This window comes from Chiloscyllium punctatum, chromosome 52, assembly GCF_047496795.1.
Source record: "Chiloscyllium punctatum isolate Juve2018m chromosome 52, sChiPun1.3, whole genome shotgun sequence".
Lineage (NCBI taxonomy): Eukaryota > Metazoa > Chordata > Chondrichthyes > Orectolobiformes > Hemiscylliidae > Chiloscyllium > Chiloscyllium punctatum.
This window is the reverse complement of record NC_092790.1, coordinates 33,735,718-33,752,579: the sequence shown is the minus strand read 5'-3', so window position 1 is coordinate 33,752,579 and position 16,862 is coordinate 33,735,718.

Sequence of the window (16,862 nt, the reverse complement as noted above, 5' to 3'; positions counted from 1 at the left end):
GTCAATGTAACACACCCAGGGAAGAGCAGACTGACCCCACTCTGTCAAAGTAACACACCCAGGGAAGGGAAGACTGACCCCAATCTGTCAATGTAACCCACCCAGGAAAGAGCAGACTGACCCCACTCTGTCAATGTAACACACCCAGGGAAGAGCAGGCTGACCCCACTCTGTCAACGTAACACACCCAGGGAAGTGCACACTGACCCGACTCTGTCAATGTAACACACAAAGGGAAGAGCAGACTGACCCCACTCTGTCAATGTAACACATCCAGGGAAGTGCAGACTGACGCCAATCTGTCAATGTAACACACACAGGGAAGAGCAGACTGACCCCACTCTGTCAATGTAACACACCCAGGGAAGAGCAGACTGACCCCACTCTGTCAATGTAACAAACCCAGGGAAGAACAGACTGACCCCAATCTGTCAATGTAACCCACCCAGGAAAGAGCAGACTGACCCCACTCTGTCAATGTAACACACCCAGGGAAGAGCAGACTGACCCCACTCTGTCAATGTAACACACCCAGGGAAGAGCAGACTGACCCCACTCTGTCAATGTAACACAGCCAGGGAAGAGCAGACTGACCCCACTGTGTCAATGTAACAAACTTGGGGAAGAGCAGACGGACCCCAATCTGTCAATGTAACCCACCCAGAGAAGAGCAGAATGACCTCTTCTGCAAAGTTACTCACACAGTGAACTGCAGACTTCCCCACTCTGTCAATGTAACCCACCCAGTGAAGTGCACATTGACCCCACTCTGTCATTGTAACACACCCAGGGAAGAGCAGACAGATACCACTCTGTCAATGTAACACACCAAGGGAAGAACAGACTGACCCCACTCTGTCAATTTAAGACACCCAGGGAAGAGCAGACTGACCCCACTCTGTCAATGTAACACACCCAGGGGAGAGCAGGCTGACACCACCCAGTCACTGTAAAACTCCCAGGGAAGGACAGACTGACGCCACTCTGTCAATGTAACACACCCAGGGAAGAGCAGACTGATCCAACACTGTCAATTTAACACACCCAAGGAAGAACAGACTGACCCCACTCTGTCAATGTAACACACTCAGGAAAGAGAAGATTCACCCCAATCTGTTAATGTAACAAACCCAGGGAAGAGCAGACTGACCTCACTCTGTCAATGTAACACACCCAGGGAAGAGCAGACTGACCCCACTCTGTCAATGTAACACACCCAGGGAAGAGCAGACTGACCTCACTCTGTCAATGTAACACACCCAGGGAAGAGCAGACTGACCCCACTCTGTCAATGCAACACACCCAGGGAAGAGCAGACTGAACTCACTCTGTCAATGTAACCCACCCAGAGAAGAGCAGAATGACCGCTTCTGCAAAATTACTCACACAGTCAACTGCAGACTTACCCCACTCTGTCAATGTAACACACCCAGGGAAGTGCAGACTGACCCCACTCTGTCAATGTAACAAACTTGGGGAAGAGCAGACTAACCCCAATCTCTCAATGTAACACACCCAGGGAAGAGCAGACTGACCCCACTGTGTCAATGTAACAAACCCAGGGAAGAGCAGACTGACCTCACTCTGCCAATGTTACACACCCAGGGAAGAGCAGACTGACCCCACTCTGTCAATGTAACCCACCCATAAAAGAGCAGACTGACCCCACTCTGTCAATGTGACACGCCCTGGGAAGAGCAGACTAACCTCACTCTGTCAATGTAACACACCCATAAAAGAGCAGACTGACCCCACTCTGTCAATGTGACACGCCCTGGGAAGAGCACACTGACCCAACTCTGTCAATGTAACACACCCAGGGAAGAGCAGACTGACCAAACTCTGTCAATGTAACAAACCCAGGGAAGAGCAGACTGACCTCACTCTGTCAATGTAACCCACCCAGAGAAGAGCAGAATGTCCTCTTCCGCAAAATTACTCACACAGTGAACTGCAGACTTACCCCACTCTGTCAATTTAACCCACCCAGTGATGTGCACACTGACCCCTCTCTGTCATTGTAACACACCCAGGGAAGAGCAGACAGATACCACTCTGTCAATGTAACACACCCAGGGGAGAGCAGACTGACACCACCCTGTCACTGTAACACTCCCAGGGAAGAACAGACTGACGCCACTCTGTCAATGTAACACACCCAGGGAAGAGCAGACTGACCCAACACTGTCAATTTAACACACCCAAGGAAGAACAGACTGACATCACTCTGTCAATGTAACACACCCAGGGAAGAGCAGACTGACCCCACCCTGTCACTTTAACACACCCAGGGGAGAGCAGACAGACACCACCCTGTCACTGTAAAACTCCCAGGGAAGAACAGACTGACGCCACTCTGTCAATGTAACACACCCAGGGAAGAGCAGACTGACCCAACACTGTCAATTTAACACACCCAAGGAAGAATAGACTGACCCCACTCTGTCAATGTAACACACTCAGGGAAGAGCAGACTGACCCCACTCTGTCAATGTAACACACCCAGGGAAGAGCAGACTGACCCCACTCTGTCAATGTAACACACACAGGGAAGTGCACACTGACCCGACTCTGTCAATGTAACACACACAGGGAAGAGCAGACTGACCCCACTCTGTCAATGTAACACACCCAGGGAAGAGCAGACTGACCCCACTCTGTCAATGTAACACACCCAGGGAAGTGCACACTGACCCCACCCTATCAAAGTAACAAACCCAGGGAAGATCAGACTGACCCCCACTCTGTCAATGCAACACACCCAGGGAAGGGCAGACTGACCCCACTCTGTCAATATAACAAACCCAGGGAAGAACAGACTGACCCCAATCTGTCAATGTAACCCACCCAGGAAAGAGCAGACTGACCCCACTCTGTCAATGTAACACACCCAGGGAAGAGCAGACTGACCCCACTCTGTCAATGTAACACACCCAGGGAAGAGCAGACTGACCCCACACTGTCAATGTAACACACCCAGGGAAGAGCAGACTGACCCCACACTGTCAATGTAACACAGCCAGGGAAGAGCAGACTGACCCCACTGTGTCAATGTAACAAACTTGGGGAAGAGCAGACGGACCCCAATCTGTCAATGTAACACACCCAGGGAAGAGAAGACTGACCCCACTCTGTCAATGTCACCCTCCCAGCGAAGAGCAGACTGACCCCACTCTGTCAATGTAACACACCCAGGGAAGAGCAGACTGAACTCACTCTGTCAATGTAACACAACCAGGGAAGATCAGACTGACCCCACTCTGTCAATGTAACCCACCCATAAAAGAGCAGACTGTCCCCACTCTGTCAATGTGACACGCCTTGGAAAGAGCACACTGACCCAACTCTGTCAATGTAACAAACCCAGGGAAGAGCAGACTGACCTCACTCTGTCAATGTAACCCACCCAGAGAAGAGCAGAATGACCTCTTCTGCATAGTTACTCACACAGTGAACTGCAGACTTCCCCACTCTGTCAATGTAACCCACACAGTGAAGTGCACATTGACCCCACTCTGTCATTGTAACACACCCAGGGAAGAGCAGACAGATACCACTCTGTCAATGTAACACACCCAGGGGAGAGCAGACTGACACCACCCTGTCACTGTAAAACTCCCAGGGAAGGACAGACTGACGCCACTCTGTCAATGTAACACACCCAGGGAAGAGCAGACTGACCTCACTCTGTCAATTTAACACACCCAAGGAAGAACAGACTGACCCCACTCTGTCAATGTAACACACTCAGGAAAGAGAAGACTCACCCCAATCTGTTAATGTAACAAACCCAGGGAAGAGCAGACTGACCTCACTCTGTCAATGTAACACACCCAGGGAAGAGCAGACTGAACTCACTCTGTCAATGTAACCCACCCAGAGAAGAGCAGAATGACCGCTTCTGCAAAATTACTCACACAGTCAACTGCAGTCTTACCCCACTCTGTCAATTTAACACACCCAGGGAAGAGTTGACAGACCACACTCTGTAAATGTAACAAACCCAGGGAAGAGCAGACTGACCTCACTCTGTCAATGTAACACACCCAGGGAAGTGCAGACTGACCCCACTCTGTCAATGTAACAAACTTGGGGAACAGCAGACTAACCCCAATCTCTCAATGTAATACACCCAGGGAAGAGCAGACTGACCCCACTGTGTCAATGTAACAAACCCAGGGAAGAGCAGACTGACCTCACTCTGCCAATGTTACACACCCAGGGAAGAGCAGACTGACCCCACTCTGTCAATGTAACCCACCCATAAACGAGCAGACTGACCCCACTCTGTCAATGTGACACGCCCTGGGAAGAGCAGACTAACCTCACTCTGTCAATGTAACACACCCATAAAAGAGCAGACTGACCCCACTCTGTCAATGTGACACGCCCTGGGAAGAGCACACTGACCCAACTCTGTCAATGTAACACACCCAGGGAAGAGCAGACTGACCCCACTCTGTCAATGTGACACGCCATGGGAAGAGCAGACTACCCTCACTCTGTCAATGTAACACACCCATAAAAGAGCAGACTGACCCCACTCTGTCAATGTGACACGCCCTGGGAAGAGGACACTGACCCAACTCTGTCAATGTAACACACCCAGGGAAGAGCAGACTGACCTCACTCGGTCAATGTAACCCAACCAGAGAAGAGCAGAATGTCCTCTTCCGCAAAATTACTCACACAGTGAACTGCAGACTTACCCCAATCTGTCAATGTAACCCACCCAGTGATGTGCACACTGACTACACTCTGTCATTGTAACACACCCAGGGAAGAGCAGACAGGTATCACTCTGTCAATGTAACACACCCAGGGGAGAGCAGACTGACACCACCCTGTCACTGTAACACTCCCAGGGAAGAACAGACTGACGCCACTCTGTCAATGTAACACACCCAGGGAAGAGCAGACTGACCCAACACTGTCAATTTAACACACCCAAGGAAGAACAGACTGACCCCACTCTGTCACTTTAACACACCCAGGGGAGAGCAGACTGACACCACCCTGTCACTGTAAAACTCCGAGGGAAGAACAGACTGACGCCACTCTGTCAATGTAACACACCCAGGGAAGAGCAGACTGACCCAACACTGTCAATTTAACACACCCAAGGAAGAACAGACTGACCCCACTCTGTCAATGTAACACACTCAGGGAAGAGCAGACTGACCCCACTCTGTCAATGTAACACACCCAGGGAAGAGCAGACTGACCCCACTCTGTCAATGTAACACACCCAGGGAAGTGCAGACTGACCCGACTCTGTTAATATAACACACCCACGGAAGAGCAGACTGACCCCACTCTGTCAATGTAACACACACAGGGAAGAGCAGACTGACCCCACTCTGTCAATGTAACACACCCAGGGAAGTGCAGACTGACCCCACTCTGTCATTGTAACACACCCAGGGAAGAGCAGCCTGACCCCACTCTGTCAACGTAACACACCCAGGGAAGAGCAGACTGACCCCACTCTGTCAATGTAACACACCCAGGGAAGAGCAGACTGACCCCACTCTGTCAATGTAACACACCCAGGGAAGTGCACACTGACCCCACCCTATCAAAGTAACAAACCCAGGGAAGAGCAGACTGACCCCCACTCTGTCAATGCAACACACCCAGGGAAGGGCAGACTGACCCCACTCTGTCAATGTAACAAACCCAGGGAAGAACAGACTGACCCCAATCTGTCAATGTAACCCACCCAGGAAAGAGCAGACTGACCCCACTCTGTCAATGTAACACACCCAGGGAAGAGCAGACTGACCCCACTCTGTCAATGTAACACACCCAGGGAAGAGCAGACTGACCCCACTCTGTCAATGTAACACACCCAGGGAAGAGAAGACTGACCCCACTCTGTCAATGTAACCCTCCCAGGGAAGAGCAGACTGACCCCACTCTGTCAATGTAACACACCCAGGGAAGAGCAGACTGAACTCACTCTGTCAATGTAACACAACCAGGGAAGATCAGACTGACCCCACTCTGTCAATGTAACACACTCAGGGAAGAGCAGACTGACCCCACTCTGTCAATGTAACCCCCCATAAAAGAGCAGACTGTCCCCACTCTGTCAATGTGACACGCCCTGGGAAGAGCACACTGACCCCACTCTGTCAATGTAACCCACCCATAAAAGAGCAGACTGACCCCACTCTGTCAATGTGACACGCCCTGGGAAGAGCAGACTAACCTCACTCTGTCAATGTAACACACCCATAAAAGAACAGACTGACCCCACTCTGTCAATGTGACACGCCCTGGGAAGAGCACACTGACCCAATTCTGTCAATGTAACACACCCAGGGAATAGCAGACTGACCAAACTCTGTCAATGTAACCCACCCAGAGAAGAGCAGAATGTCCTCTTGGGCAAAATTACTCACACAGTGAACTGCAGACTTACCCCACTCTGTCAATGTAACCCACCCAGTGATGTGCACACTGACCCCACTCTGTCATTGTAACACACCCAGGGAAGAGCAGACAGATACCACTCTGTCAATGTAACACACCCAGGGGAGAGCAGACTGACACCACCCTGTCACTGTAACACTCCCAGGGAAGAACAGACTGACGCCACTCTGTCAATGTAACACACCCAGGGAAGAGCAGACTGACCCAACACTGTCAATTTAACACACCCAAGGAAGAACAGACTGACATCACTCTGTCAATGTAACACACCCAGGGAAGAGAAGACTGACCCCAATCTGTCAATGTAACAAACCCAGGGAAGAGCAGACTGACCTCACTCTGTCAATATAACACACCCAGGGAAGAGCAGACTGACCCCACTCTGTCAATGTAACACACCCAGGGAAGAGCAGACTGAACTCACTCTGTCACTGTAACACACCCAGGGAAGAGCAGACTGACCTCACTCTGTCAATGTAACCCACCCAGAGAAGAGCAGAATGACCGCTTCTGCAAAATTACTCACACAGTCAACTGCAGTCTTACCCAACTCTGTCAATGTAACACACCCAGGGAGGAGCAGACTGAACCCACCCTGTCACTGTAACACACCCAGGGAAGAGCAGACTGTCCCCACTCTGTCAATTTAACAAACCCAGGGAAGAGCAGACTGACCTCACTCTGTCAATGTAACCCACCCAGAGAAGAGCAGAATGACCGCTTCTGCAAAATTACTCACGCAGTCAACTGCAGTCTTACCCCACTCTGTCAATGTAACACACCCAGGGAAGAGTAGACTGACCACACTCTGTAAATGTAACAAACCCAGGGAAGAGCAGACTGACCTCACTCTGTCAATGTAACACACCCAGGGAGGTGCAGACTGACCCCACTCTGTCAATGTAACACAACCAGGGAAGAGCAGACTGACCCCACTCTGTCAATGTAACACACCCAGGGAAGTGCAGACTGACCCCACTGTGTCAATGTAACAAACCCAGGGAAGAGCAGACTGACCTCACTCTGCCAATGTAACACACCCAGGGAAGAGCAGACTGACACCACTCTGTCAATGTAACCCACCCATAAAAGAGCAGACTGACCCCACTCTGTCAATGTGACACGCCCTGGGAAGAGCAGACTAACCTCATTCTGTCAATGTAACACACCCAGGGAAGCGCAGACTGACCCCACTCTGTCAATGTGACACGCCCTGGAAGAGCACACTGACCCAACTCTGTCAATGTAACACACCCAGGGAAGAGCAGACTGACCAAACTCTGTCAATGTAACAAACCCAGGGAAGAGCAGACTGACCTCACTCTATCAATGTAACCCAACCAGAGAAGAGCAGAATGGCCTCTTCTGCAAAAATTACTTACACAGTGAACTGCAGACTTACCCCACTCTGTCAATGTAACACACCCAGGGAAGAGCAGACTGACCCCACTCTGTCAATGTAACACACCCAGGGAAGAACAGACTGACTCCACTCTGTCAATGTAACCCCCCCAGGGAAGAGCAGACTGACCCCACTCTGTCAATGTAACACGCCCTGGGAAGAGCAGACTGACCATACTCTGTCACTGTTACCCACCCAGGGAAGAGCAGATTGACACAACTCTGTCAATGTGACACGCCCTGGGAAGAGCAGACTGACCTCACTCTGTCAATGTAACACACCCAGGGAAGAACAGACTGATCCCACTCTGTCAATTTAACACAGCCAGAGAAGAGCAGACTGACCCTACTCTGTCAATGTAACACACCCAGGGAAGAACAGACTGACCCCACTGTGTCAATGTAACAAACTTGGGGAAGAGCAGACTGACCCCAATCTGTCAATGTAACACACCCAGGGAAGAGAAGACTGACCCCACTCTGTCAATGTAATCCACCCATAAAAGAGCAGACTGTCCCTACTCTGTCAATGTGACACGCCCTGGGAAGAGCACACTGACCCAACTCTGTCAATGTAACACACCCAGGGAAGAGCAGACTGACCAAACTCTGTCAATGTAACAAACCCAGCGAAGAGCAGACTGACCTCACTCTTTCAATGTAACCCACCCAGAGAAGAGCAGAATGTCCTCTTCTGCAAAATTACTCACACAGTGAACTGCAAACTTACCCAACTCTGTCAATGTAACCCACCCAGTGATGTGCACACTGACCCCACTCTGTCATTGTAACACACCCAGGGAAGAGCAGACTGACCGCACTCTGTCAATGTAACACACAATGGGAGAACAGACTGACCCCACTCTGTCAATGTAACACACCCAGGGTAGAGCAGACAGATACCAATCTGTCAATGTAACACACCAAGAGAAGAACAGACTGACCCCACTCTGTCAATTTAAAAAACCCAGGGAAGAGCAGATTGACCCCACTCCATCAATATAACACACCTAGGGGAGAGCAGACTGACACCACCCTGTCACTGTAACACTCCCAGGGAAGAACAGACTGACGCCACTCTGTCAATGTAACACACCCAGGAAAGAGCAGACTGACCCAACACTGTCAATTTAACACACCCAAGGAAGAAGAGACTGACCCCACTCTGTCAATGTAACACACTCAGGGAAGAGCAGACTGACCCCAATCTGTCAATGTAACATACCCAGGGAAGAGCAGACTGACCCAACACTGTCAATTTAACACACCCAAGGAAGAACAGACTGACCCCACTCTGTCAATGTAACACACGCATGGAAGAGCAGACTTACCCCAATCGGTCAATGAAACACACCCAGGGGAGAGAAGACAGACCCCACTGTGTCAATGTTACCAACTTGGGGAAGAGCAGACTGACACCAATCTGTCAATGTAACACACCCAGGGAAGAGCAGACTGACCCCACTCTGTCAATGTAACACACCCAGGGAAGAGCAAACTGACCCCACTCTGTCAATGTAACACAGCCAGGGAAGAGCAGACTGACCCTACTCTGTCAATGTAACACACCCAGGGAAGAACAGACTGACCCCACTGTGTCAATGTAACAAACTTGGGGAAGAGCAGACTGACCCCAATCTGTCAATGCAACACACCCAGGGAAGAGGAGACTCACCCCACTCTGTCAATGTAACCCTCCCAGGGAAGAGCAGACTGACCCCACTCTGTCAATGTAACACACCCAGGGAAGAGCAGACTGAACTCACTCTGTCAATGTAACACAACCAGGGAAGATCAGACTGACCCCACTCTGTCAATGTAACACACCCAGGGAAGAGCAGACTGACCCCACTCTGTCAATGTAACCCACTCAAAAACAGCAGACTGTCCCCACTCTGTCAATGTGACACGCCCTGGGAAGAGCACACTGACCCAACTCTGTCAATGTAACACACCCAGGGAAGAGCAGACTGACCAAACTCTGTCAATGTAACAAACCCAGGGAAGAGCAGACTGACCTCACTCTTTCAATGTAACCCACCCAGAGAAGAGCAGAATGTCCTCTTCTGCAAAATTACTCACACAGTGAACTGCAGACTTACCCAACTCTGTCAATGTAACCCACCCAGTGATGTGCACACTGACCCCACTCTGTCATTGTAACACACCCAGGAAAGAGCAGACTGACCGCACTCTGTCAATGTAACACACAATGGGAGAACAGACTGACCCCACTCTGTCAATGTGACACACCCAGGGAAGAGCAGACAGATACCACTCTGTCAATGTAACACACCAAGGGAAGAACAGACTGACCCCACTCTGTCAATTTAAAAAACCCAGGGAAGAGCAGACTGACCCCACTCTGTCAATGTAACACACCCAGGGGAGAGCAGACTGACACCACCCTGTCACTGTAACACTCCCAGGGAAGAACACACTGACGCCACTCTGTCAATGTAACACACCCAGGGAAGAGCAGACTGACCCAACACTGTCAATTTAACACACCCAAGGAAGAACAGACTGACCCCACTCTGTCAATGTAACACAATCAGGGAAGAGCAGACTGTCCCCAATATGTCAATGTAACATACCCAGGGAAGAGCAGACTGACCCAACACTGTCAATTTAACACACCCAAGGAAGAACAGACTGACCCCTCTCTGTCAATGTAACACACGCAGGGAAGATGAGACTGACCCCAATCGGTCAATGTAACACACCCAGGGAAGAGAAGACTGACCCCACTCTGTCAATGTAACAAACCCAGGGAAGAGCAGACTGACCTCACTCTGTCAATGTAACACACCCAGGCAAGAGAAGACTGACCCCACTCTGACAATGTAACACACCCAGGGAAGAGCAGACTGAACTCTGCCTGTCAATGTAACACAACCAGGGAAGATCAGACTGACCACACTCTGTCAATGTAACACACGCAGGGAAGAGCAGACTGAATTCAATCTGTCAATGTAACCCACCCATAAAAGAGCAGACTCACCCCACTCTGTCAATGTGACACGCCCTGAGAAGAGCAGACTGACCACACTCTGTCAATGTAACACACCCTGGGAAGAGCAGACTGATCCCCACTCTGTCAATGTAACACACACAGGGAAGTGAACACTGACCCCACTCTGTCATTGTAACACAGCAAGGGAAGAGCAGACTGACACCACTCTGTCAATGTAACAAACCCTGGGAGAACAGACTGACCCCACTCTGTCAATGTTACACACCCAGGGAAGAGCAGACTGAACCCACTCTGTCAATGTAACACACCCAGGGAAGAACAGACTGACTCCACTCTGTCAATGTAATACACCCAGGGAAGAACAGACTGACCCCACTCTGTCAATGTAACACACCCAGGGAAGAGCAGACTGACCCCACTCTGTCAATGTAAAACACCCAGGGAAGAACAGACTGACTCAACACTGTCAATGTAACCCCCCCAGGGAAGAGCAGACTGACCCCACTCTGTCAATGTAACACACCCAGGGAATAGCTGACTTACCCCACTCTGTCAATGTAACCCACCAATAAAAGAGCAGACTGGCCCCACTCTGTCAATGTGACACGCCCTGGGAAGAGCAGACTGACCACACTCTGTCAATGTTACCCACCCAGGGAAGAGCGGATTGACCCCACTCTGTCAATGTAACACACCCAGGGAAGAGCAGACTGACCTCACTCTGTCAATGTAACACACCCAGGGAAGAACAAACTGACCCCACTCTGTCAATGTAACAAACCCTGGGAGAACAGACTGACCCCACTCTGTCAATGGAACACACCCAGGGAAGAGCAAACTGACCCCACTCTGTCAATGAAACACACCCAGGGAAGAGCAGACCGACCCCACTCTGTCAATGTTACCCACCCAGGGAAGAGCAGATTGACCCCACTCTGTCAATGTAACACACCCAGGGAAGAGCAGACTGACCCCACTCTGTCAATGTAACACACCCAGGGAAGAGCAGACTGAACCCACTCTGTCAATTTAACACACCTAGGGAAGAGCAGATTGACCCCACTCTGTCAATGTAACACAGCCAGGGAAGAGCAGACTGACCCCACTCTGTCAATGTAACACACCCAGGGAAGAACAGACTGACCCCACTGTGTCAATGTAACAAACTTGGGGAAGAGCAGACTGACCCCAATCTGTCAATGTAACACACCCAGGGAAGAGCAGACCGACCCCACTCTGTCAATGTTACCCACCCAGGGAAGAGCAGATTGACCCCACTCTGTCAATGTAATACAGCCAGGGAAGAGCAGACTGACCCCACTCTGTCAATGTAACACACCCAGGGAAGAACAGACTGACCCCACTGTGTCAATGTAACAAACTTGGGGAAGAGCAGACTGACCCCAATCTGTCAATGTAACACACCCAGGGAAGAGAAGACTGACCCCACTCTGTCAATGTAACACACCCAAGGAAGAGCAGACTGAACTCACTCTGTCAATGTAACACAACCAGGGAAGATCAGACTGACCCCACTCTGTCAATGTAACACACAGGGAAGAGCAGACTGACCCCACTCTGTCAAAAAACACACCCAGGGAAGAGCAGACTGACCCCACTCTGTCAATGTAACCCAACCATTAAAGAGCAGACTGACCCCACTCTGTCAATGTAAAACACCCAGGGAAGAACAGACTGACCCCACTCTGTCAATGTAACAAACCCTGGGAGAACAGACTGACGCCACTCTGTCAATGGAACACACCTATGGAAGCGCAGACTAACCTCACTCTGTCAATATAACACACCCAGGGAAGAGCAGACTGACACCACTCTGTCAATGTAACACACCCAGGGAAGAGCAAACTGACCCCACTCTGTCAATGAAACACACCCAGGGAAGAGCAGACCGACCCCACTCTGTCAATGTTACCCACCCAGGGAAGAGCAGATTGACCCCACTCTGTCAATGTAACACACCCAGGGAAGAGCAGACTGACCCCACTCTGTCAATGTAACACACCCAGGGAAGAGCAGACTGACCCCACTCTGTCAATGTAACACACCCAGGGAAGAGCAGACTGACCCCACTCTGTCAATGTAACACAGCCAGGGAAGAGCAGACTGACCCCACTCTGTCAATGTAACACAGCCAAGAAAGAGCAGACTGACCCCACTCTGTCAATGTAACACACCCAGGGAAGAACAGACTGACCCCACTGTGTCAATGTAACAAACTTGGGGAAGAGCAGACTGATCCCACTCTGTCAATGTAAAACACCCAGGGAATAACAGACTGACCCCACTCTGTCAATGTAACACACCCAGGGAAGAGCAAGCTGACCCAACTCTGTCAATGTAACCCTCGCAGGGAAGAGCAGACTGACCTCACTCTGTCAATGTAACACACCCAGGGAAGAACAGACTGACCCCACACTGTCAATGTAACAAACCCTGGGAGAACAGACTGACACCACTCTGTCAATGTAACACACCCAGGGAAGAGAAGACTGACCCTACTTGTCAATGTAACCCTCCCAGGGAAGAGCAGGCTGACCCCACTCTGTCAATGTAACACACCCAGGGAAGAGCAGACTGACCCCACTCTGTCAATGTAACCCACCCATAAAAGAGCAGACAGTCCCCACTCTGTCAATGTGACACGCCCTGGGAAGAGCACACTGACCCAACTCTGTCAATGTAACACACCCAGGGAAGAGCAGACTGACCCCACTCTGTCAATGTAACAAACCCAGAGAAGAGCAGACTGACCTCACTCTGTCAATGTAACCCACCCAGAGAAGAGCAGAATGTCCTCTTCTGCAAAATTACTCACACAGTGAACTGCAGACTTACCCCACTTTGTCAATGTAACCAACCCAGTGATGTGCACACTGACCCCACTCTGTCATTGTAACACACCCAGGTAAGAGCAGACTGACCCCACTCTGTCAATGTAACACACAATGGGAGAACAGACTTACCCCACTCTGTCATGTAACCATCCCAGGGAAGAGGAGACTGACCCCACTCTGTCAATGTAACACACCCAGGGAAGAGCAGACTGAACTCACTCTGTCAATGTAACACAACCAGGGAAGAGCAGACTGACCCCACTCTGTCAATGTAACACACCCAGGGAAGAGCAGACTGACCCCACTCTGTCAATGTAACAAACCCTGGGAGAACAGACTCAAGCCACTCTGTCAATGGAACACACCGAGGGAAGGGCAGACTAACCTCACTCTGTCAATGTAACACACCCAGGGAAGAGCAGACTGACACCACTCTGTCAATGTAACGCAGCCAGGGAAGAGAAGACTGACCACACTCTGTCAATGTAACCCTCCAGGGAAGAGCAGACTGACCCCACTCTGTCAATGTTACACACACAGAGAAGAGCAGACTGACCCCACTCTGTCAATGTAACTCACCCAGGGAAGAACAGACTGACCCCACTCTGTCAATGTAACAAACCCTGGGAGAACAGACTTTATTTACTAAAATACAGGAGGAAGCAGTGACGCTGCTCCAGCTCCTTTATTTTCTATAATACAGGAGGAAGCAGTGACTGCTCCAGCTCCTTTATTTTCTATAATACAGGAGGAAGCAGTGACACTGCCGCAGCTCCTTTATTTTCTATAATACAGGAGGAAGCAGTGACGCTGCTCCATCTCCTTTATTTTAAATAATACAGGAGGAAGCAGTGACTCTGCTCCAGCTCCTTTATTTTCTATAAAACAAGAGGAAGCAGTGACGCTGCTCCAGTTCCTTTATTTTCTATAATACAGGAGGAAGCAGTGACCCTGCTCCAGCTCCTTTATTTTCTATAATACAGGAGGAAGCAGTGACGCTGCTCCAGTTGCTTTATTTTCTATAATACAGGAGGAAGCAGTGACGCTGCTCCAGCTCCTTTATTTTCTATAATACAGGAGGAAGCAGTGACGCTGCTCCAGCTCCTTTATTTTCTAAAATACAGGAGGAAGCAGTGACGCTGCTCCAGCTCCTTTATTTTCGATAATACAGGAGGAAGCAGTGACGCTGCTCCAGCTCCTTTATTTTCTATAATACAGGAGGAAGGAGAGACGCTGCTCCAGCTCCTTTATTTTCTATAATACTGGAGGAAGCAGAGACGCTGCTCCAGCTCCTTTATTTTCTATAATACAGGAGGAAGCAGAGACGCTGCTCCAGCTCCTTTATTTTCTATAATACAGGAGGAAGGAGAGACGCTGCTCCAGCTCCTTTATTTTCTATAATACTGGAGGAAGCAGCGACGCTGCTCCAGCTCATTTTTTTTTGAAAATACAGGCGGAAGCAGTGACGCTGCTCCAGTTCCTTTATTTTCTATAATACAGGAGGAAGCAGTGACGCTGCTCCAGCTCCTTTATTTTGTATAATACAGGAGGAAGCAGTGACGCTGCTCCAGCTCCTTTATTTTCTATAATACAGGAGGAAGCAGTGACGCTGCTCCAGCTCCTTTATTTTCTATAATACAGGAGGAAGCAGTGACGCTGCTCCAGCTCCTTTATTTTGTACAATACAGGAGGAAGCAGTGACGCTGCTCCAGCTCCTTTATTTTCTATAATACAGGAGGAAGCAGTGACGCTGCTCCAGCTCCTTTATTTTCTATATTATAGAAGGAAGCAGAGATGCTGCTCCAGCTCCTTTATTTTCTATAATACAGAATGAAGCAATGACGATGGTTCAGCTCCTTTATTTTCTATAATACAGGAGGAAGCAGTGACTGCTCCAGCTCCTTTATTTTCTATAATACAGGAGGAAGCAGTGACACTGCTGCAGCTCCTTTATTTTCTATAATACAAGAGGAAGCAGTGACGCTGCTCCATCTCCGTTATTTTAAATAATACAGGAGGAAGCAGTGACTCTGCTCCAGCTCCTTTATTTTCTATAAAACAGGAGGAAGCAGTGACGCTGCTCCAGTTCCTTTATTTTGTATAATACAGGAGGAAGCAGTGACCCTGCTCCAGCTCCTTTATTTTCTATAATACAGGAGGAAGCAGTGACGCTGCTCCAGTTCCTTTATTTTCTATAATACAGGAGGAAGCAGTGACGCTGCTCCAGCTCCTTTACTTTGTACAATACAGGAGGAAGCAGTGACGCTGCTCCAGCTCCTTTATTTTCTATAATACAGGAGGAAGCAGTGACGCTGCTCCAGCTCCTTTATTTTCTATAATATAGAAGGAAGCAGAGATGCTGCTCCAGCTCCTTTATTTTCTATAATACAGGATGAAGCAATGACGATGCTTCAGCTCCTTTATTTTCTATAATACAGGAGGAAGCAGTGACGGCTCCAGCTCCTTTATTTTCTATAATACAGGAGGAAGCAGTGACACTGCTGCAGCTCCTTTATTTTCTATAATACAGGAGGAAGCAGTGACGCTGCTCCATCTCCTTTATTTTAAATAATACAGGAGGAAGCAGTGACTCTGCTCCAGCTCCTTTATTTTCTATAAAACAGGAGGAAGCAGTGACGCTGCTCCAGTTCCTTTTTTTTCTATACTACAGGAGGAAGCAGTGACCCTGCTCCAGCTCCTTTATTTTCTATAATACAGGAGGAAGCAGTGACGCTGCTCCAGCTCCTTTATTTTCTAAAATACAGGAGGAAGCAGTGACGCTGCTCCAGCTCCTTTATTTTCTATAAAACAGGAGGAAGCAGAGACGCTGCTCCAGTTCCTTTTTTTTCTATAATACAGGAGGAAGCAGTGACCCTGCTCCAGCTCTTTTATTTTCTATAAAACAGGAGGAAGCAGTGACGCTGCTCCAGTTCCTTTTTTTTCTATAATACAGGAGGAAGCAGGGACCCTGCTCCAGCTCCTTTATTTTCTATAATACAGGAGGAAGCAGTGACGCTGCTCCAACTCCTTTATTTTCTATAATACAGGAGGAAGCAGAGACGCTGCTCCAGCTCCTTTATTTTCTATAATACAGGAGGAAGCAGTGACGCTGCTCCAGCTCCTTTATTTTCTATAATACAGGAGGAAGCAGTGACGCTGCTCCAGCTCCTTTATTTTCTATAATACAGGAG